The sequence below is a fragment of the Pseudopodoces humilis genome, chromosome 3 (genome assembly GCF_049639895.1).
Source record: "Pseudopodoces humilis isolate 2021_Gansu_Grassland_sample_001 chromosome 3, ASM4963989v1, whole genome shotgun sequence".
NCBI lineage: Eukaryota > Metazoa > Chordata > Aves > Passeriformes > Paridae > Pseudopodoces > Pseudopodoces humilis.
Genome location: NC_142202.1, coordinates 46,402,892 through 46,424,618, shown reverse-complemented (window position 1 = coordinate 46,424,618; position 21,727 = coordinate 46,402,892). Strand labels below are relative to the sequence as shown.

Below are 21,727 nucleotides of genomic sequence, written 5' to 3'. Positions count from 1 at the left end.
CAGAAATTTTCAGGAATCTTGTTTTCTCTCAATCCTTAGTAGGCCTCCTTGAAAGAATTTTTATACAGAACTATTTTTTCATTGTTCTCAAAGTTCCCAGAAAGTGCTACAATTTAAACTAAAACACTGGCTTAAACAAGAAAATCTGACAAATTTGGGGTTCTTGAGTTTTGTGGTTTATGTTTGTTTGGGGTGGGGTTTGTGTGTCAGTTATTTGTTATTGTAGTTGTCTGGTTAGTGGCTTTTTTTGGATTTTGTTTGCTTAAAGCAAAAAGGGATGGGAGGCTTCCACCATGCTAGATGTATCCCATTTCAATAGTTTCAGATTAAAATATTTCCTCTCAAAAGAGGCTTTCAATTTTAATTATATTTAATGCCAAATCATGGGTTAAAAGAAAGTTAGGATTAAAGTGAAAATGTAACCCCAGCACAGTGGTTCCTCTCTCATGGAACTCTTTTTAAGTCGGATGTTCCAAAACACACTTTTCATCAGATAGAGAATGAGATTTCAAGGGATTCCAGGGATCTCTCTGAAGTGAGGTTTTACATTTTCCATAGAACTGCAAAGTATTTAAAAGCGAAGAAATTGATTCTCTTTTCACCTGTTATGAAAACAACTTAGATAAAATGAATATAATTTTCTGATAGACTATTTTTGTCTTCATCAATCACATTTTTGTGTTCTAAATATTTTTCTGTACTCATTTTCTAATGCTCTTTCACAGGACAAAATTATGTATTGTCAAGTATAATAAGGCTTTTTTCAAACAATCAGGAGCTTTCAGCAGGTCCTACAACAGGCTACTTATTGCTGCTACATGTCACATCTCTGCTATCTTTTCAGCACAAATTAACAAGAGTGAGGAATTGGTCCAATCCAAGAAAAAGATGTGAAAAACTTGTTTGGTTTTTTTTTAGGCAGGTCTGTTTTCTCTCATTAGAATACTACCAAACCCAAAATACTACTGTAATGAAGTACACAGGGGTAGGCACAGAGTAAGACAGTTATTATATGACTATATTAGTATTTTTAACCAGTATTTCATGTTCACAGCTTTGCTATGTCAATGCATTATATGCTGGTTTTTAAACAAGCTTTAAAATTTTAGGCTTTCTAGAGAAAAAGACAAAATGAAATTCATATAAAACATGAAAAATATGTAACAGAATCAATACAGTTATTTGGGGTCTTTTACAGGACATTATCTTTTTTTTTTTTTCTTCTCAAAGCCTGCAAGAACCATACCTTTATCACAAGCTCTTTCCAGAACTTATTTAGAGAAAGTGATCTGTTATTTCATTCATCATTTTCAGCTGTGCACCTATGACAAGGCACCAGCCTAGCCCTGCCAAGACAGTAAGGTGGGCAATCAGATAATTAGTTTTTCCTTGAACAGACTTAGAATCCACTGAAGGACTTCCTTCCAGGTGATGAAAGAACTAAGAAAAACAAAACAATAACCCCAAACAACAACATTAAAACTAGGCAAAAACCTGTAAAGTTCAGCATCTCAGAAAACTGAGTAGACAGTTTCCCACTCTCCTAGTTCTTTCCTCCAAAAAAATATAAAATTAATGTGAGAAATCAGAGCCTTTTTTTATATTAGCATATATTTACCATAAAGCAGTATATTCGACAAAATTTTCAGGAGCTTTGCAGATTTGTTTTTGCAGTGTGAGAAGCTGTAGTATGTGGAAAGCCACCACTGTGCACAATGAACAGGGCCTGGTAAGGTGACTGCTGCAATTGTATTATAATTTCTGAAGAGCAACGTCTTTGTTTAAATAATTACACTGCTATAACTTGGAGCTAGATGCTGTTTAAAGTGAATGCACTCATATGTCAGTGGACTAGCTGCATAGAGAGGATCAATCACTGTGACTGTCAATACAAGAGAACTGACTTGCTGCTGGGAAGTGCAAAGTTATTAAAACGTTTTAACAGAAGCCCCTGACCATCATTCAGTCATATGAGTGAAGGGTTTGTCTCACAGGACTAGATTCCTGAGCTGCACTTAAGGATGCTTTAGTGACCAATGTAAAAAGCTAGAAATGGTGTTTACACATTCTGCTGACAGCCTTAATCCGTCAAGAAGATATCTGCAGAGTCAAAACAATACAAGTTTTGGCTGTCCTGTGGTATTCTGACTGCCCATAAAATAAAAAGCCATAAAAAGACTTCGATGTTTTCAAATACTTTAAGAGCATGAAGGAAAAAAACCCAAACTTTGCAAGGACTAACATCATTGTATTTTTTTGAATATGCACAGAACCAAATACGGTATTACTCCCTACAAAGAGGCTTTTTAAGGAAGCTACTGAATATTAACAAATATTTTAAAAGTGACAGAACACCTGAAATACAAACAACTAAAAATCTGCTCGCTATAGCCAGTCTAAACTTTCAGCCAGCTCCTACAAGACCAGCAGTACTCCAGCTACAGGGACTGGCACTAGTACTCACCTCAGCACCAAGGGCAGGCTGCTTCCAGAGCACAGCCTCTAAGGTCCATAAAGCACAAAAAGAACTAATCTGAGAAAGAAGTAAAAATTCTATCCTAGATCCACATCTCAGAAATGTGGAAGGAGTTTTAGGCACGTCTCACTGTCACTGCCACAAAAGCCTTTGTAAAAACCGGCAATTTCCTGAGCGTCTTATGCAGCTACACAAGCACCCAGACAGAATGCTACTGAGAAATTGATTTCATTAATTAGAAAAGTTGCTTTGGAGGAACTGAACATTACTGACAGAAGCAGTTTGCAAGCATTGTTCTCTAATGAAATCTAAACTGTCATTTCAACAAAGGCAAAGAGGTTTTTTCCTAACGAGCAACCTGCACTGAAAACTAATGAGAAGCCATAGGTATTTTGCTGCCCTTCCCGCTCGGTGAAAGGCAGATCTCCAATAGCCAATTGCAAATGGCTCAGCTTGTACAGATAAAATTAACAAGCCACTCGGACACCCTTTATTGTCAGCTGACACAAGCCTGTCCCAGGGCTGCTAATCTGAAGGGGCAGAGCGGAATGTGGTCATTCCCACAGCCTGCCTCTGCTGCTCTGCACAGTGCATGTTGGAGACACGCTCGGATGCTGGATACATTCATTTTCATTCCTTAAAAGTGCAACACAGAGGAGAACACTTTTTTTTACCTGCATCTCTAATTGTAAGTAGAATTATTGACTCCTTTTCTTCTTTAAATCAGTCAAACCAGTGGTTACTACCTGGTATAACATAAGGAAAAGGAAACACAAAAACCCAGCAGTGCTGCCAGCTACACACTGTGCAAAGCAGGATGGGCACGCCGTGCGAATGCATACAAGTGCTAAAGAGCTTTCCTGAAAAAACAGAGAAGCTACATGTGGTTTTCAATCATGGGCTATATTCAATCTGATTGCTATTTATACAGTTTTCCTTATTTAAATGGAAACTTCTCATCAGGTTTGGTTCTACTAAAATTTATATCAACAATATGCTAAAAGGCAGTTGATTATTCAAACACACAGAAAAACAATAATATATAAATTTTTTACAAAAAAAAACCTGGATGAATTTATCCCCTCAAAATGATCAAAGCTGGACTGTATTCAAATGACCAAGAATTTTGGCCCCAAACAACTTGTTTTAATCAAATTTTGTTTTATGTTATGAATATATAACATTTTAAACTGTGTAATAGCACATTATTGCTTGAAACTCTCAAGTTTGTTTTAAGAGTGAGACCTTATAACAACAACATCTAATGACTCCTGATAAATGATAATGAGTCCTTTGGTCTTTAAACAAACAGTACTAGCCACTGACCTATTTTCAAAGTTTAACCAATTCAGTTTGGACTCATAACAAAAAAAAAATCTGCTATTCAGAGGAAAAAGAATATGATCTTTTAAACACTTTTTAAAACACTATTTTCCAAAAAGAAAAAAATGTAGAAAAAAAATTGAACAAAGCTGCATTTGAAGCACATTTAATTAAAAACACATCTGGCACTATGAATTAAAAAACAAAAATTAAAAAATTCTGGTTATTGGAACCAGTCTCCACCTCCATCATCAAGGGGAGACTGCTTCGAGAGCAGAGGTTCTAAGCAGAGTGCAAAAAGACTCAGATGGTACCAGAGGATGAAGTAAAAAAATTGTTGTGGATTCTCTTCACTGTGTGCACAGTTTTAGATTGTACTTGTGTCTTACTGTCATTGCCACAAAGAGCTTGCTAAAAATTGGCAATTTCCTGAGTGTCCTATGCAACTATACAAGTATCCAGAAGGAATACAAATTAGTAATTTTCACAAAGAATTGGCTGACATTAACTTTCCAAACAACTCATTTTCACTCAAAGGAAGAAATTCTGAACACTCCACTTGTAGCAGAGCAAGTGAAACTATGAAACATAATTTACATTTCTCTTGCATCTTTCTCTGCATTTTTTCTCTGCATCATTTTTCTCATAGAGATCCCCCACCTTGCTATATTCTCACTCAGTGTTTGTAATGACTTTAAGGCTATCTGCCTCAACTCTTCAACACTGTGTGATATATAAAATTATTTATGATTATATTGTAATTTATTAGAAATTTCTAGTAATAAATTGTTTGCAAAGCACGTGTTTGTATCCTCATATTATATGAACCAAATAATATTTTCAGGAACTAGAAAAATTCCCATGCAGCCTGTTGTGCTACATAACACTTAAATGTGCAGTTTTTCTGTACAATGATTTTTGCACAAAAAAATTTCTCCACAAAACTTAGCACCTTTTGCCTGTGTGAGATATGAATAAAGTAGAAGAACAAATTATCAAGTCAGAAGTGCTGGTTTGAACATATATTCTATCATTTAGAAATAATAGTTTAAAAAATGTAAAAAAAAACAAACCAAAAACCCCACAAACAAACAAAAAAAAACAACCATAAAACCACAACTCCTTAACCAGGAGATAATCCTTAACCAGGGCTGATTGTGGATGGAGTTTGAAAGCAGAATCATCTTACTCCCACAAAGTAGCAATAAGGTTGTTGTTAGCATGTGCCCCCAAATCCAATCTTTTAGTGAAAAGGTACAATAAACCTCTACACAGATCAGTGATATCATCATTTGTTAAAAAACAAATAAAACACAAAAAACCAAAAAAACTCGACCTTGAAATACTCCCTATGATATATCAATTATATTGTTATAAAACTTCTCTAGGAGAAATCAGGTTGCAACCACTTCATGGCACCTCCTCCTTAATGCACATCAACAACAGCAACGTGGATTTGGACTTGGAAGTGAGGGGCTGTGACTGATTTTAACTTCTTCAGAAGTCACTCATCCTCCACTACAGTAGTAGGAAGAACACCCAACCTGGTGCAGCAAATACCCACTATGTACACTATTTGGGATTACAAAGTCTGGAAACAATCCTGGTTTCTTCGAAGCAAAGGTAAAATTTAAGATGTGGGGTACAAACCAAAAGTAGTAAAAAACCCCCAAGGATCTTACAGATAGAGAGTGTTTCTCAAAGGATGAAGCAGGCAGCACTGGAGAGAAAAAAAATTAAAAACTATTTGGGAAGCAGTTAAAAATTGTTGCTACAGCACTTCATCTACTTTGTTTGTGGATGACTTACTGAACATTTCAAATGCTGATTTACCCTGACTTGCCTGTGATGTTCTAAGTAATTCACAGGACACCAGTTCAGAGTGCAAGTTTTGGGGAGTGAAAAGGAAAGAACCTCAAATCATGGAATATAGGAACCAAGAAAATTACTCTTTGTCTCTTGGGGATGGGAGGCAGCTGGCCCATTTGTCAGAGCTCTTTCCTTACAGGGACCAAAGACATAATGGAATCCCTGAGACACAGTCATCACATTTTCTCATTTCTAGAACAACTGTATTAGAAGCAGGATCCTGAAAGTAGGAATGAAATCATAAAAGATGGAAAGAAATCGAGTTACAAAGTTTCTTTTTTTAAAAAAATTTTCTATTTCGTGAAAATACTGTATTTCAAAATCACTAAGGACCAAGTTATTTTTTTCATAATTAATAAGACATACAATAGTCAAAAGAATTTGAGGTAGCAGAGAATATTCATCAGTTCACAATACTCTTTAAATAGCTGAGCAAATAAGTTATCTTCTGTCACTAAGGCATAAGTACATATTGTACAAATTCCAGATAACCAAGTTACATTACTAATTTCTATATGGGTGATAAAACACAACGCTTAAAAACTTGGTTTTATTACTGCTTTAGCATAATTCTTATTTTAACTTAACCCCAGGCACAGAGAAAGAGAGAGAGCAAGAAAGCAACATTTTCCCTCAAAATTCTAGTGCTTTCCTAACCAAGATGTTGTTCACCAAATCTTAATTCTTTTTCTGCATTACTCTTGCTCTGTTACACTGTCTAGGAAGGTCCTTATTTTAGGAAATAAGAAGGGACAGAGAATATTTTTTCTGCCAATATGATCTAAACAAATAAGATAAAGAATTCAGATACTACAAGGATGTACTGTTCCCTATGTGGTAGCTTTATTAGTAACAATTATGAGAATAAGTTACACACAAAAATTATTCTAGAGAGATTAAAGGCTTGTGCTAAATTTATAAAAGCTATGACCTAAAGGATAACCTTCAGATATTAAAAAAAACTTCCAAAAGGCAAAGAAGAACATGCTGTATATGGAAAGATAATAATTTCATAAACTTTAGTCAGATGTCTGAAGAAGCATATCACTCCTGTTTTACTTCATTAGAACAGAAATTCGAAATGCAAGTCGAAACAGAAATCATAGTTTTCAGCCCTGATAGACTCCAACAGAAAACTCAGTAACTACTCTTTATCCCATACCTTTTTTGTAGATGGGAGAGGTACAAATGCTTGTATTTGAGACAGGCATAATTTGTATTATGCTTGCATAAGAGACAGGCATATTTATACACTCAAAAAACTCAACCCCTCAACCTCCCGTCTCTGTGGATTATAACTTTGTTAATTCAGCCAGTCAGGCCATAGGTTTCTATGCCAATGGAGTCTTCTGCTTTCCAAGACCCAGAAAGAATACTTCAGTAATTGCAAAAAATTATACTTTCAGGGAACTCCAGGATATTTAGGCCAAAACCTGACTTTATTTCTTGTCTGGTAACCCAGACTTGAGGAGTTCAGCAGAGTTCAGTGGCCCACATGCTCAGAAAGACCGCGGTAAGCACAGCAGCAAAGCCTCCTTCCTCTTGCTGTGGGCAGAGTAGCCAGTTTCTACCTCCACTCAGGAGATCAGGCAGAGTCTGAAGAAAACTGTGACACTGCCCTTTGAACAGTAAGCACCACCAGGTACTGCCGAAAGTATTCGCTAACACCATCCTGTACCATCCTGCCTTTTCCCCATGCCCTCTGAAATAGGCAACTGCTGAAGAAGGAGAGCACGAAAACATAACATTTCATATCACTTAAAAGCTAACTCATCAGAGAGGAGAATGATTTCAAGGCTGGTAGAGGCTTAAAAGACAGGTTATTGGGTTTTTAGTACATTCTATTTCAAAATCCATGACATAAATAAACAAAACCAAACAAAAAACCCGAACAAAAACAAACAAAAAACAAACACCATCCCCCAAAAATTCAATAGAACATCATCAAAGAAAAATGCTTTCATTAAAGAACAAGGTTCTTCTTTGGTCACAGTTCATCCCTTATTTTCCATGGTCATTCATATATCCACAGAACCATACATCCTTGTAACTGCTTTATACAGAATGACAGGATAACTGTGTTCTTAACCAACCCTACAAAAACTGTGATCCTACGAAAGAGTACAGAACACTTTTGCAACTGGTACCAAAATGGTAAGGGGGAAAACAAAAAGCAGTTATGACTGATAAAATATTAGAAATTGCACAATTAATTCCACTTAACAATTACAATCTGTCTGTTGTCTCTCTTTTATTTTTTTTTTAATCAGATTACATGTAAGAAGAGATTTGGATTTCATTCAAGCATGTTCCAGAGCATGTGGTTTTCTGGAACTACAACTTTAAGAAAACCTCAGAATTGTGTTTTGTTTTGGTTTTTTTTTTCCTTAAGAGACATCCTTTTTGCGTGGAATATGATTAACCATATTGTATTATCAATTCAAATTTCTTTAAGTAATAAAATATTCTGAAAAACTGGTATAAATTGTGAACACACTCAAAAAATTTGGTGTGTTTGTTTCCAAAGAATAAGTTATAGGGATGCATGGGGGAGAAATGGTTTCTATTTAGATTAGTGTTTGCTTAATTTTGTCTTTAACAAAGAGTTGAGTTCTTGTTAAAAAAAAAACCTGTTAACTAAAATTTTGTTTTAAGTGTTTCATTCACACCAGAGTTCTGCTACTGCTGTTGTTTTTAATAAAAAGAATATTCTATTTCTAGGCATTCTCCACAGAAAGCCTGTTGAACTTGGTGTCCATTCATTTTAAAATAAAATCAATAAAGATCAATCAATACTATCTACAGCCATATCTGCAACAGTACATGACAATTCTGACAGGGTGAGATCTAAAACACAATATATTTTCCCTCCAAGTAGAATTAACCAGCAATTCCTCTGACACTGATGACAGGGAACTGTGTTTATATTTTAGATAGTGACCATGATAAGCCAAACATTAATGACCTTCTCTTTCCAGGCAAAACAAACGATTGTTATAACAGAGTTTGTTTCTCCAAAGGTTTCTAACAGACAGTAATTGTAAATGTATGATTTTAATCTCATCTTGAGGAATTTGTGCTGAAGTTCACTTTGTACATCCAGCCAAACTAAAGATTTTCGTGCCCTGTGAACTGAAAACATTTGATTCTTACAAAGATGCTAACATTTTTCTTTATAAATCATAGTGTAAGCTAGCAAAGTGAGACAGCTGAAAACCTCCTAATAAGAAATACATCCATAAATTGTCAATATTATAGTTGTTTCTTCCCAAGAAAAACTTATGTATGAGTGTCTGATTTGTTTTTATTTATTTTCATGTTTTTCCTTTGCTTAGGTCTTTGTCATGCTTGAAACAGCCTTACTGGCTTTTTAAACACATTTATTTCAGAAGTTTGTAGCAATATAAGAGACTTGTTCTGCCTCTGAAAGGAGCCCATTGAGCTGAGACTGTCACCTCTAACAGTAGCCAAAATCAAATGCCCAGGCAGTAACATAAGTTATCCACAAGAATAACCCACCTATTCCCCAGCTTCCAGACACAACGGGATCACTGAGCCACATATGGTAGTGGCTTCTGTATGTAGTATTACCTCCATCTCCTAAAATCCCTCTGCAAATCTTTCAGTTTCCCTCACTATTCCACATAAGTTTACACCATCAGCAAACCTTGCCCTTCAGCCCGTCCCCAATTAAATATATGTTCATCTGAATGAGCATTTTTAACATCAAGTTAATCAAAATTTGTAATATCAGATACAATAAAATCGTGATAATACAAGATGAAGAAACATCCTCATTACAAGGGGGTTTGTTTGTTTGTTTTCTCAGTTCTCAGGAAAAAACTCTCCAAAAATGGAATGCAGATATGAGTCCAGTCTCTTAACATAGAAGGTTTCCACAAGTTTCAGGATGAATAGGATGTGCAAACAGACAGCAGTAATGAAAGAAGGCCTATTAAAAATGGGCAAGAAACACTAAGCATTAATCTGCTTTCCCTTGCAGCCATTCCATCTGCTGGCACCAGGAGTATCTGTAGATCTGTCCTTTCCAAATCAGGTCCAACCAGAGAGAGGATGATAGGAAAAAGTAGATGACATAAGACAGAAAAAAAAAATAAGAACTAATAAAGTTTAGTTATTTTCTTGGTTTATACAACAAACAATTTCAAATTCGAGATCTAACTGAACATTCCTACATTAGGGGAAAAAATTAAAAAAAAAAAAGAAAAGATGCTGTTTTAGCAGCAAAGAGTAAGAGCCATATTCTGGTACTGGTTGAATTTCCTGTACGTGTGAGAAAGGAAAAGAGAAAGCAATAGAGCTTAGAAAACACTTTTTTTTTTCCTTCTATAAGAAAACGTCGCAAAAGGAAAGCCCCAATGCTGTGAAAAGTTGTCAGTTATTATTTGCCTATAGACAGAGACTTTATTGACTGGACATTAGATACTGAGAGAGGTGAAGATGTGAGCCTACACTAAGGTCTGCCCAAAAATAAGTGTGCCTGGGGTTGGATGGACGACTTGGAAAATGCTCTTCCTGTTATCCGTCACAGGAATCCTGTTGGTTCCCATCACCAAGTTAAACAAAGCATCCAGTGGCATTCCTGGTGATAGAGGAGCTGTCTACAAAAGACTTTACAAACCAAATGAATTTTTGTATCTGCCTAGTGAGATCTGGAGGAGGTCTATATTTCCAGGAAAAACAGAAAGGCTCCGAGGAAATGTCCTGCAGGAGCAGAGAAACACAGGGGAACGAGTTAGAATCACTGGGGGTGCCAGATGGTAAAAACCTGTATTCACAACTGGTAAGTTTCTTTCACCTTTCTTCTACCTCAATATTCCAAGGTTCTCAGAGCAAGCTAACTTGTTAAAAATCAGAAAATTACAACAAGGCAAAGAAGAACGCCTTAAAACTTGACTCTATGGAACATTTGCTGTGTTCTTGCACTGCTGGCAAGCCCTCAAACGACCTTTTCAAAGTCTTGAGTACAACCTGTATAGTGGCCCATTGTGCCAGAAATTAAGTAATATGCCATTGGCAGGGTCCAAGAAAACAAAGTTAATGAGGCAGTTGTGTTACTGGGACTGCTTCTTGGGCCTCCCCTAATGCTACTGACTACACAGCTTACTACAGCTGCTTCGTGTGCGTGTGTGCCCATAAATATGCAGGAAGTGTTAAGAGAAATTCTAAGATGTAAATACCAAATCTCCAGCTGGGATTCTGTTGCATAACTTTGAAATTCATGGAAATCTCCCTGATTTCAAAGACCTGACACCTCCCTAAGCTACAGGATCTTAAAGACCCCTTAAATCAACCCCAAGAATGTATCTTGTGATACAGAGTAAGAATAGATTTAAAGGGGCAGGAAGCATTCATGTGGTAAGAGGGGAGGAAAACTTACAAAGTAAAAGGCCATGAACAATAATCATATTTTAGGGGCTCACGACAACAACTCCATAAATTAAGGAAAGTAAAAACCAGTGCACATTCCGGGGCAGCAGCTGTCACTGAGCAAGTACCTGCACACCAACTGAATGTCCAATTTCTATATTCGATACAGGGACAGAATTTGTCACGTTGCCCCCCTGCTGGCAACTGTTGAGAACAAAAAGCACAGCAGAAGAAAGGCAGAAACAATGCTCTCTCAGTATCAACAGCTTGGTACTTCTACAGTATTTACAGGGCAATGCTGCCAAGACATTGACCTCCAACCAAGCCTAGAGTGTGTGAATTAGTGAGGTTCAGCATAATCCCCTTGTAAAATCTGGTGGTGAGTCACTGTCATAAACAGCTTTCTGCTCATTTTGCCAATGAGGAAGAGGCAGGAAAGGGATGAATGAACTAATGAATAAACAGTTTGTGTATTTATTTTCTCTAACATTCTGGTTCTGAAGAGGACAGAATGTGAAGAGAAAGCAGCAGCAGTTGCTCAAGGCTATCACACATGAAAAATGGTAAAGAAAAGGGTCAGAGAAGGAGATATGACAGGGTTCCAGACAAAAAGATTAATGTCTTCTGAAGAGAATCTGATTCTCAGACATATTATCAGCATAAGCATTGCTTAACAGTTTTGGGCCTGAATAAACAATGTCATATCTTCTTCATTGCAGAGCTTTTAAAATCTTTCTTGTTTAAAAGACAATCGTAAAATAGTTTGGGCTGGAAGGGACCTTTAGAGGTCATGTAGTCCAATCCCTCTACAATTAGAAGGGACACCTTCAACAAGCCCAGGGTGCTCAGAGTCCTGCCTAACCTGACCTTGAATCTTGCTAGGGTTGGGGCATCCACCACCTCTCTGGGCAACCTCCAGTCTTTCACCACCTTAAAAAAAATTTAAAAAAAAAAAAAAAAATTGCATTCTATCTAATCTAAATTGAACCCCTTTCAGTTTAAAACCGTTACCCTTGTCCTGTCACTACAGGCCCTACTAAAATGTCCCTCTCCAGTTTTCTTCTAGGCCCCTTTTTGAGTACTGAAAGGCCACAGTAAGGTCTTTCCAGAGCCTCCTTGTCTCCAGGCTCAGCAACTCCATCTCTCTCAGTTCTTCTCCATAAGAGAGGCGCTTCAGCCCCTTCATCATCCTCATGGCCATCCTCTGGACCCACTCTAAGTATGTACTCTCTTAAGTCTGGGATGTCTTTTTTCAATTACTACAACTATTCTGGATTTCCAGATAAATATATTTAAATAACCCTGCATATCATAAACAGCTTTATTAAGTTATGACTGGACAAAACTCCAGTTGTATATATCCATATATCAACAAATTAAAAAAATTTAATCTGTGCTTCTTAAAGGCAAGGATAGGATCTGTAAAATCCATTAAACTTTGACTTTAAGGCATGAAAATGACCTACCAGATACAAAGCCACCTTCAATGTCATGTGAGAAAATAAGTATTTTAAAGGACTATTTTTTCCCTATGAAGAAGTAAAAGGCAAAATTTCCCTTACAGCTTGTGCCGGACAGAGAGCTGTAGTTGTACATTTTTCTATGAAATCTGCTAACATCTCACAGATAGCTTACTAATTTTTCAGTTCATTGCTTGGCTAGAGATACTTAAATTAAATTTGGACGTGTCACGTCCTTGGAGTCACACTTTTATACTGGGAGAGTGTCAGGAAGAGATCTGCTTTCAAAGACAGCAGTGTCAGCAGATGCTGTTGCAATTAGGATACCAAACTGACTTTCATCAGTAAGATAATCCATTTCTTGCTTCAAAATACCATTCCTGCAAGGCCCTGAGAAATTCTCTTAATCACTTACACATGCCACCTTCAAAAATGAGTCAGGTTATAGAAATTACATCAAGAACCCAGGTTAATCAGCATATATCTGGATTCAAATTAATCAGATCTCCCTGAAAGGGATTCCCATTTCTTAAATGTATATGTTAGTTTCTGAAAAAGGTAAATATAAATTAAAGGAAATTTAAATACATATTTTTAATTGCTTCCTGCTTTAAACGTGTTGAGCAATTCTGAATCACTTAAAATGCTTTGGCATCTAGTCAAATAATATGAAAAATGAAAATTAATTTTTTTCATTTTCCTTTTTCTGTTGTCAAGATGCAAGTTTTCTCTGGTTTGTCATCTTCCGGGAATGGCCAGTTTTACTAATCACAGAAAGCTCATTTGGCTATTTACAATCCTCTTGTGCTCCATAAAAGGCAATTAAAACAAAACTTCATGTTAAGATGTCTTTATCTCATCAGACGCATGGATGATTCAATTCTGCTTAATTACTTTGATGTCCAACTGGAATAAACTTGGTTTAAGATAGCAGAAAAAAATGAAGGAAACAAACCAAAAAGGATGGTCAAATGACGGGAGTCAAGGTTCCCAAATACTTTCATCACAGAAATGCATGTATGTTACAGCTACAGGAAGCCTTTATGTATCGAATCATCATTAACATTGCATGTTTTTGTCAGAAATTCACAGGGACAAAGCCTCAACTACAGGAACAGAAAGCCAAGGAAACATAAAACTACCCCGCTCCATTCCAGTGCATTAACTTATGGTGCCTCCAGGTACCTCTTGATAACTATGGTGATTTCTATTGGAGGAGCTGAAGTAACAGTCAAGAATTCAGAGACTAAAACTGAGAGTCATGTTCGAAAGCAGGTTTTGTTTGCAAAAAAGATTCTTCAGGAAATCTGTGTGTCTGTCTACCAAGGCAGAGGCGCTCCAAGGCATGTATATTCCTCCGGATTTGTGCCAGCAGAAGTGATGTGACATTCCAGAATTATTTTGTTTTAAATGGGTATTAAAAAAGAAGAATGGTTCCCAACTATTGAAGGAAAATAAAAACCTAAAGATATCTCTCATTTGCAACAAATCCCACGCACCATATTCATTGCACCATATCCATATTATCAGACGAGAATTTTTACTATTGCTTTGTACTCAGTTATTTGTAAAATAGCACTTAAACTTAATGGACAAGTTTTCACTCGCTCCTGAAAACATCCAGCAGCAACAACGTTTGATATACATTTATTTGCAGTACACAACACAAGGGGTTCTGCCTTACCATCACAGGATAATAGATGATGGTTTGAGGCTTTCTGTATTTTTACTGTTTAAAGCTGCATTTCACATCTATTTCATTTTTAATCATCTCACTTTCTTTAATTCTGTCATTTCCTCCCCCCCACCTTTTCTATTACGTGCAATATGTATGACTCCTCCTGCACAGATATATGCCAGCAGACTTGTCTCCATGCTGCAATATAAGAATGGTAGTAACAGAAAAAGAATCTAAATTTGTCAAAATTTTTGTAATTACTCTTCTGACAGGCAAAAATCAAATTACACCGCAATCACCAAAACTTGTTTTTAAATCTCTAATCATTCAGTAATGGGACAACATCAATATCACATACAAGAGAAATTACTTGTTCCCTAGAAGTTATAGCCTGATGTCAGAAAGCAGGGTTTCCCTATAGAAGAGACCTGTAAATTATACTGTACTTCTTGAAAATCTTCTGGAGTGAATGAGTGATCACAGGCAGAGAATGAGGAACTTCCAATTAACTTCCTTAAAATCACCTTACCAGCTTGTGGCAGAGGTAGGGACACAAAGAATTTTTTCACTATGGTGCCTATCAGGTGGACTGCAGTAATCTTTTTTTTAAAATTCTTCCACACTTTGCGTTTTCTTGTCATAGTAGATAGTACTGAGGCGTGGAGTAACCACAAGACTAAATAAAGGACACTGCCACAACACTCTGTGCATCTTACACATCAAACAGAACCCTCAGGATCAAACAGGATTACTATGATTAACTGTATCACCCAGAACTGGTACATTAGTTTTTAATTCAGGAGAATGGCATGTGGAAAGAGTGTAACAGGACTATTTTTAGTGGAGGGATTGACAGGAGGGGAAATCCCTCGAAGTCACTCCTGCCTAAACCAAATCCTCAGACAAGAGCTCCGGGTGCATCCTCTCTCTGTAGGTAAGAGTCTACCTTGGACTTCCAAAATGCAATTCATTAATTTGGCCTTTGGGAACATACACCGTGGCACTGGAGCAGCAGATTGTGGGGCGAGACTCTTCTGCAGGCAACAGCAAGGCACCCAGTACTATAAAAACATCCAAAGAGGGAATATTTGTTTTGTAGTGTCTTCCTCAGGATGACCAACTGGCCACAGGCACACAAGGAAGGCCTGCCAGCTTTAGTCATCCCAGATCTGCTGGGCATTACCATCCTCATACCTGGCTACCCTGGCACCTCATTGCCCAGCCAAGGGACTGCTCAGAAAACTTCCTCTTTAGGCCTGATCACACAGGGAGAAGAGAAGTGCATGAAGAGAGAGGATGCAGCTAGGGTAAGAGATGCACCCAAAAGCTAACAACTTCTCCCAGGTCATACAGCACAAGGCTGTGTCTGTGCTATTAGCAAATACTCACACTAGGTCCACCTGGAAAGAAAACTGGAGAAGCCACCTGACAGGGAGAGCAGAAGAAGCCCACCAGAAGCCTGAGTAAGGGACTGCTTTAACAGAAGTCACGTGGTGCCTGTGTGACCCAGGAAAGGCCAGCTAGCCATACAGAGGGCATATTACCACAAACCAGATTTAGTAAAGCACTTGGATACCCAAGTCTATAATGGGAAAAACAGAACCAACAAGCTGTAGACAAAAAGGAGCCAGTCAGAAATCACTCAGAGAAGACGCCTTAGAGATGTAAGCAAAGACATTTGTGAAGGAAAGAGAGATAAGCATGCAACCCTTACTGAAATAAAGCAAGCTTCCCTTCTGGCCTAAGCCACAACAGGTAAGAGCCCTAAAATCATAAGCTGTTAAAGCAGCCATTGCCCAAAGACTTAACTCAAGTGCTAGAAAACCCCACCACTCAACAGAGGGCAGACTGGTCTGAACTGGAACAAACTCTTGACAGTGACATTTCACCATCAGTTTACAGAAGCTGAAGCATAACAGATGCACAGAGCACTGCTGCAGAGAGGCTGCCCGCCTCGCCTGGTGACAAGGCGATCCTTACGTCCAAAAAAACACTATGGATGTTCTCCATCTCCTCCCTGAAACAAACTGTAATTTATTTGTTCATAAACAACATCACCTGTCAAACACACAGTTGCAATCTATTTGGGAAACCTAGTTTTATTTTATTTTTGACTGATTTTGTTAGATGTGCGTATCATCCCAATATGCACTTGAATTTGCTTGTTTTATGCTGCCAGACCAGCTCAGTCTGTCCAATGTGTTAAAGCCATGGCCCCTCCTGCTTTGGTAACTGGGGAAGGCTTCTAGGTGCTTCTTCTGCCCAAAGTGCAGCATGGGATAGAAGACAAAGGCATAAGTCCAAAAAACAAACAAACAAATCAAAAAAAAACCAACCCCAAAACAAAGACACAAAAAAAAAAAAATAGAAAACAAACACCACACCCATGCCCAGTAATTCCCAGCAGACCCATCTTTATAATGACATTTTCCTTTCTTGACACAGACAACTTTAAGAAGGCTCTGAAATCTGCAAATCTGTAATTCACATAAGCCACAATATGACACAGACCAGGACAGGAAGCACATGACTTAATAATATGACACTAAGGCTAAGAGGAAATTTCTGAACTCTTACATTCTTCACTGCAAAGCCTCTCCATGCTCACATTTTCATGAAAAATGGTTCTCAAAAGATCAAGTCCAGAGACTTGCAAAGCAGGAAGGAGAGTGAGCCACCATGTGAAACCCAGAAAAAGGATTTAATTGAAGCTGGGTGTGCCCACCAGCACCCTACACCCCCCTGCACAGATGTAGGGGAGATAGAGAAAGGAGAAAGTACATCCATCTACTCTTTCAGTAAGACAAAATGGAGACTTCTCAATTTTTGTTTCCTCATTGGAATAAAACCACAATTTTCAAAGTGCAGTCTAAAAAGCAGCATTTTGGTTTTCAACAGGCACTAGCAATAATCCATTACAAGTGTCAGCTACAAGCTTTTGAAAGCTGTAGATCACATCAGACATCTGCTTTTAAAAGGCAAATTGCTGACTCATTTCTGATCCACCATGCTTGACATTCACATCCTCTCTTAATGATAGCCCAACCCTTTTGTTTCTTCCCTGCACTTTTTAAAATAAGCTTAAATTAATTGCCCATTAGATATAATCAGTGCTGAGGATAATACTGCAACATATTTCAATTCCTTTCATAAATCAAATGCTTGTTATATATTCTTTCATGCTTGTATTATCATTTTACTTCTACAATGAACCTACCAAATAATTTTTAAGTTTAAATACACATCTTAACTAGTCAAAAACTAATTTTTAAAAAAGTGTTGTTTCTGAACCAGTATAAGCTGAAATTCTGTCTTCCAGTTATCAAACTACACAGGCAGAAAAAAAATTAATTTGCCTTTGGAATAGTTTTAAACAACCCACTAACTATTTATGCGTACTTTTTTGAAAGCCAAAGATAGATTTTTAACTTTAAAAAATTAAAAATTAAAATTTGCCTTTACCACTGTGAATTTTAGAGAAACCTTATTCTCTTCACAAGCGTTTCCCACAAAGAGGCACTACCTCAAAACTCAACAATGGGAAAATGCTAAAAATCAAAAAAAACCCACCAAAATTGCCAAACAGGAAAAAGCCAGTTAATTCAATATTAATAAATACCAATATTGACTATTTTAATTATAAATTAATATTAATAAATATTAATATTGAATAATTTATTAATATTAATAAATAAGTATTAATTTAAGAGAAAACTACCAAGAAGGGAGGAAAGAAAATTACAAAGCACAAGGGTCTATGTTTTCTGTTTTATCTGCCTTAAAAACAATGATAAATTTGAGCTAAAATTTCAAACCATTTTATAATCGAAGTAAGGTGATCTCCCTGTGTAGAAAAGAGATCAGGATAAACTCTACTGCTGTGGATCTGAAATGGGACTTCTGGTATAATTTCATCTGAGAAGCCAGGTCATGACTGTCAGAACCAGGTAACAAAGCAGTAAAAATAGGCAGTTAAGTAGGGACCCACAAGGGCTTTGTGTTATAAGCCCACTACTGATCAGAAAAACATTAATGCATATGCATATCCCAGTGAGGGACAAAATATTGGAGCACAACAAAATTATTTTTTCATTAAAAGACAAAAGCTAAAGCCATGGAGGCAGAAATGGATATACTTCAATTCCTTAAAGAAATTGGTTTAACCGGACTTAATTTACCTTCATTATGAATTTTCTTTTACTTACATTTGAAGAGGAGCTGGAGGTATGAAACTGTGTCCTCTGCCTTCAAACTATAAGCCACTTCTTGGTGCAGAGGAGAAAAACTGAAAATACCATTAAACAAATCCTGCTGCATGACTATATTTGTGGAAGAAGAAGAGGTATGGACCCAAAAGCAAATATATCAATGACAAAAAATACATCCAGGAGTCATTAGCAATTCTATTTTTATTTTATTAATATTAAAAAAACCAAAAACAGTTTCATATATCTATTACCTGGAAAAGGCAGTTTCTAGCTTTTTACCTGTTACTAGACTTGATCAGTGTAGAATTGTATGATCAAGGAATCTGCCTGCTATAACTAAAGCACAGCATCTAAAATTACTATTGGTCAATCAACCTAAGCAGACAGATTTCTAAGACACCTGGGCTCCTTAGAGCTGCCTTGATTCTCAGCAAAGTTGCTAGTTACTAAATATGTTTTCAAACATTACCAATTACTTTAAGCCAACTTATTTTGCAAAAGCTCAAATATTGTTCCTTGAGGGTGAAAAAATTAAAAGCAGAGTTGACACAGAACGAGGCTTTAGCAATTTAGTCCCAAGGCTGTTGCTTTGAACACTCCCACTGGGAAATAGTATGCAACATCAAAGTTGTGTGCAGATGAGTTTGCCCCATCCTTCCAACTTGTTTTCCTTTACCTTTATTAAATCCTTTTAGCTTTGTCAACCTGCTGTAACTGCTGTTTCATGAAATTGATAGTATTGTGCCTTGTGCTCAACTTTCACTTTATTAACCAGAGCAAAGCACTCTGCTGTAAATCTCCACAACACCTAACCTTTGTGATTCAATGATCTTTGGTCCTTCTCCAACAATTAAAGGATTGTCTTATTTCAGTGTACAGGTCTTCTACAAACTTCCCGGATTAAATTTCACAGAGAATGGGTTTAACTAAATGCATAAGGTAGATTCTTGGAAAATAAAGTATTCCTAATTCCCCTGGCACATGAACAATTGCTGTCCTTCTAAGGACATGTTAAGATTTATGAACCATCTTTATCTGAACTGCCATTTACAAGAAGGGGTAATTACCAAGCCTTTCAAAGTAGCTGTATTAATTCAAGCACAGCAAATGCTAAACACTAAACAGTAATACTACAGTATTTTACTATATCAAAAAGATGGAAAACATGGCACATGTTAACAAAGTTTAATATTTAGCATTCTTTTAAAAATGTTATTTTAAACACAGAAGAGCCTCTTTAAAGTAATTATGTAGGAATAAATAAGTACTGCTTCATTGGACAAACGGGTATAAACATTACAAGCAATATTTTTTCCTGTTTTTCCTTCTCCTCTCATTAAAATAATTTTGCCACCATCTTATGATTCTTCAACTGTCTCTCAGGTGTGCATGTAACACAAATCCTGCTATCTGGCACAGTAACTGAAGAATCTTTCACAAGAGAGCTTCATCTTCATTCCTCTCTTAAATATTAGTTAACATATATTAAACCAAACCAACACAACGAAAAAAAGCCAACTTTTTGACATTGGATAGCTTTAGAGATCGACTATCTCTATGAAAATTTTATTTTGAAGAGGCATTCCCGCACTGGCCCAGGCCTTGCTGTGCTGATCATTTATGTCATCATGTGACAAAAGCAGCTAAAAAAAGCTAAATTTAACTTCACCAGGTCTGAACTCAAGAAGGTGAAGCCTGCTAAAGTACATCCACTGGGCAATCAATGCCAAGCCTGATTTTAAACATTGCTTTCTCCTCATTAAGTTGAGCATTTCAGCAGCTTTAGACCTTTTAATACTATATACTTACATCTTCAGTAGATAAAGTATTTCAAGAATTTTCCCCTCCAAAAGAAATAAATTACAAAAATAAATCCCATAAGGTGCCAAAATGGTAGTCTTTACAGGAACTATTCTCCTCTGAAGAAGGGTAATAATTTCATTCCCTAGTGTAAGCCAAACTAGTTTCCACAGCCCTTCCCATCCAGACTGCCCTCACTCTTCATATTAACCTAAGTATCTTCTTCAGTGAATTAAGATAAAAATATTTTTAACCTACATATAGATAGCATCCAAATCATTGCTCATTCTTTTTTTACTCAGCCAACTAATTTAACTGAATGGTAAGCCATTACAAAGGTAAAAAAGTCAGTGAGATTCAGCAGAAATACATACCAAAATGTCACACAGAACAGCAGTAAAGCAGACGGGTGACATAAGAGATGCTGCTCAGCAAGAGGTTTTGGCATGAAAACATTTTCTCCTGCAAATGATATAATTCAGATTTATCTGGCTGCATCCAAAAGAGGCAGAAGCTATGGTCTAAGATGATGAAGCTACTGAAACTGTAATAAAGACATTTATGAGCAGAAGCATTAGATAATGCCATGTGCCATAAATTAGTGCGTCAATAACACAGCATTTGGAAACAGATTTGTGATCTACCACCCTTTTATGGTCTGGCTTAAGCTATTAGGGTCTTTACCATGTACTTCCCAGAGGATGAGCAGCAAGTATTGTTACTGGGGCTCCCCTATGTGATCATAACTCATAGCTGAGTTTTCACTGATTCTCCCAGACAACCTTTAGGATGACGGATCTTTCCTACGAGCACGGGTGTGATCACACCTCTCTACTACTTTTAGGAAAATAATTATCTTGCTTTAAGTCTCTTTTACTTCTTGTTGCTGTCAAGCCAGAATATACGGCTCTCTCTCACTCCTCAGTACATCAAAGACACACCTGAGGTATCTTTTTGGTAATATCTCCAGTTTACCAATGGTTTTGCACCACAGTCAGCAGGTGTCCTTTGCCCACTAAAATGCTGTAAGACGGAAGAACAGCAGATTTCCCCTGCTCCTCCAAGGAGCCTGTCCCTGATCCTTCAATTTAACAGCACATGGACATCATCATGGGACCTTATCAGAATTCCCCCATGCTGACAAGTGATTTTTAGACAACCTACACGGTCTCAGCCACAAACCATTTGTGGGAGATATGCTGCTAATTACCATGTGTAGGATGCCACTTTAACAGGCTTAGATAAGGTAGGATGTCATTAACACATGGCTCAGTTAAGAAGGAATCTTTTTCACTACTTTAACATCAGATTATCAGGTAGGTAAATCCTCAGCTGCACCACCACATCAAATCCTGCTAATTGGAACTGTCTAGCGACTTTTCTTAGCATTAAGGGCTGAAACTAAATGCAAATTTTGGGAAAGGAAAAATCAGCTGGCTCCTCTGAAATTATGGCTACAAGGCAAATCTGACTGAACCTAAACCACAAGTAAGAATCTTGAAATAATTGGTTTTGCATTTGT

General features: G+C 37.0%; 1 protein-coding gene across 1 annotated transcript in view; it reads right to left on the bottom strand.

The window, feature by feature from the left end:
* Positions 1 to 21,727, bottom strand: part of CHRM3 (cholinergic receptor muscarinic 3) — a 257,400-nt gene that overhangs the window by 178,720 nt on the left and 56,953 nt on the right. The gene's annotated exons all lie outside the window — the stretch shown is intronic.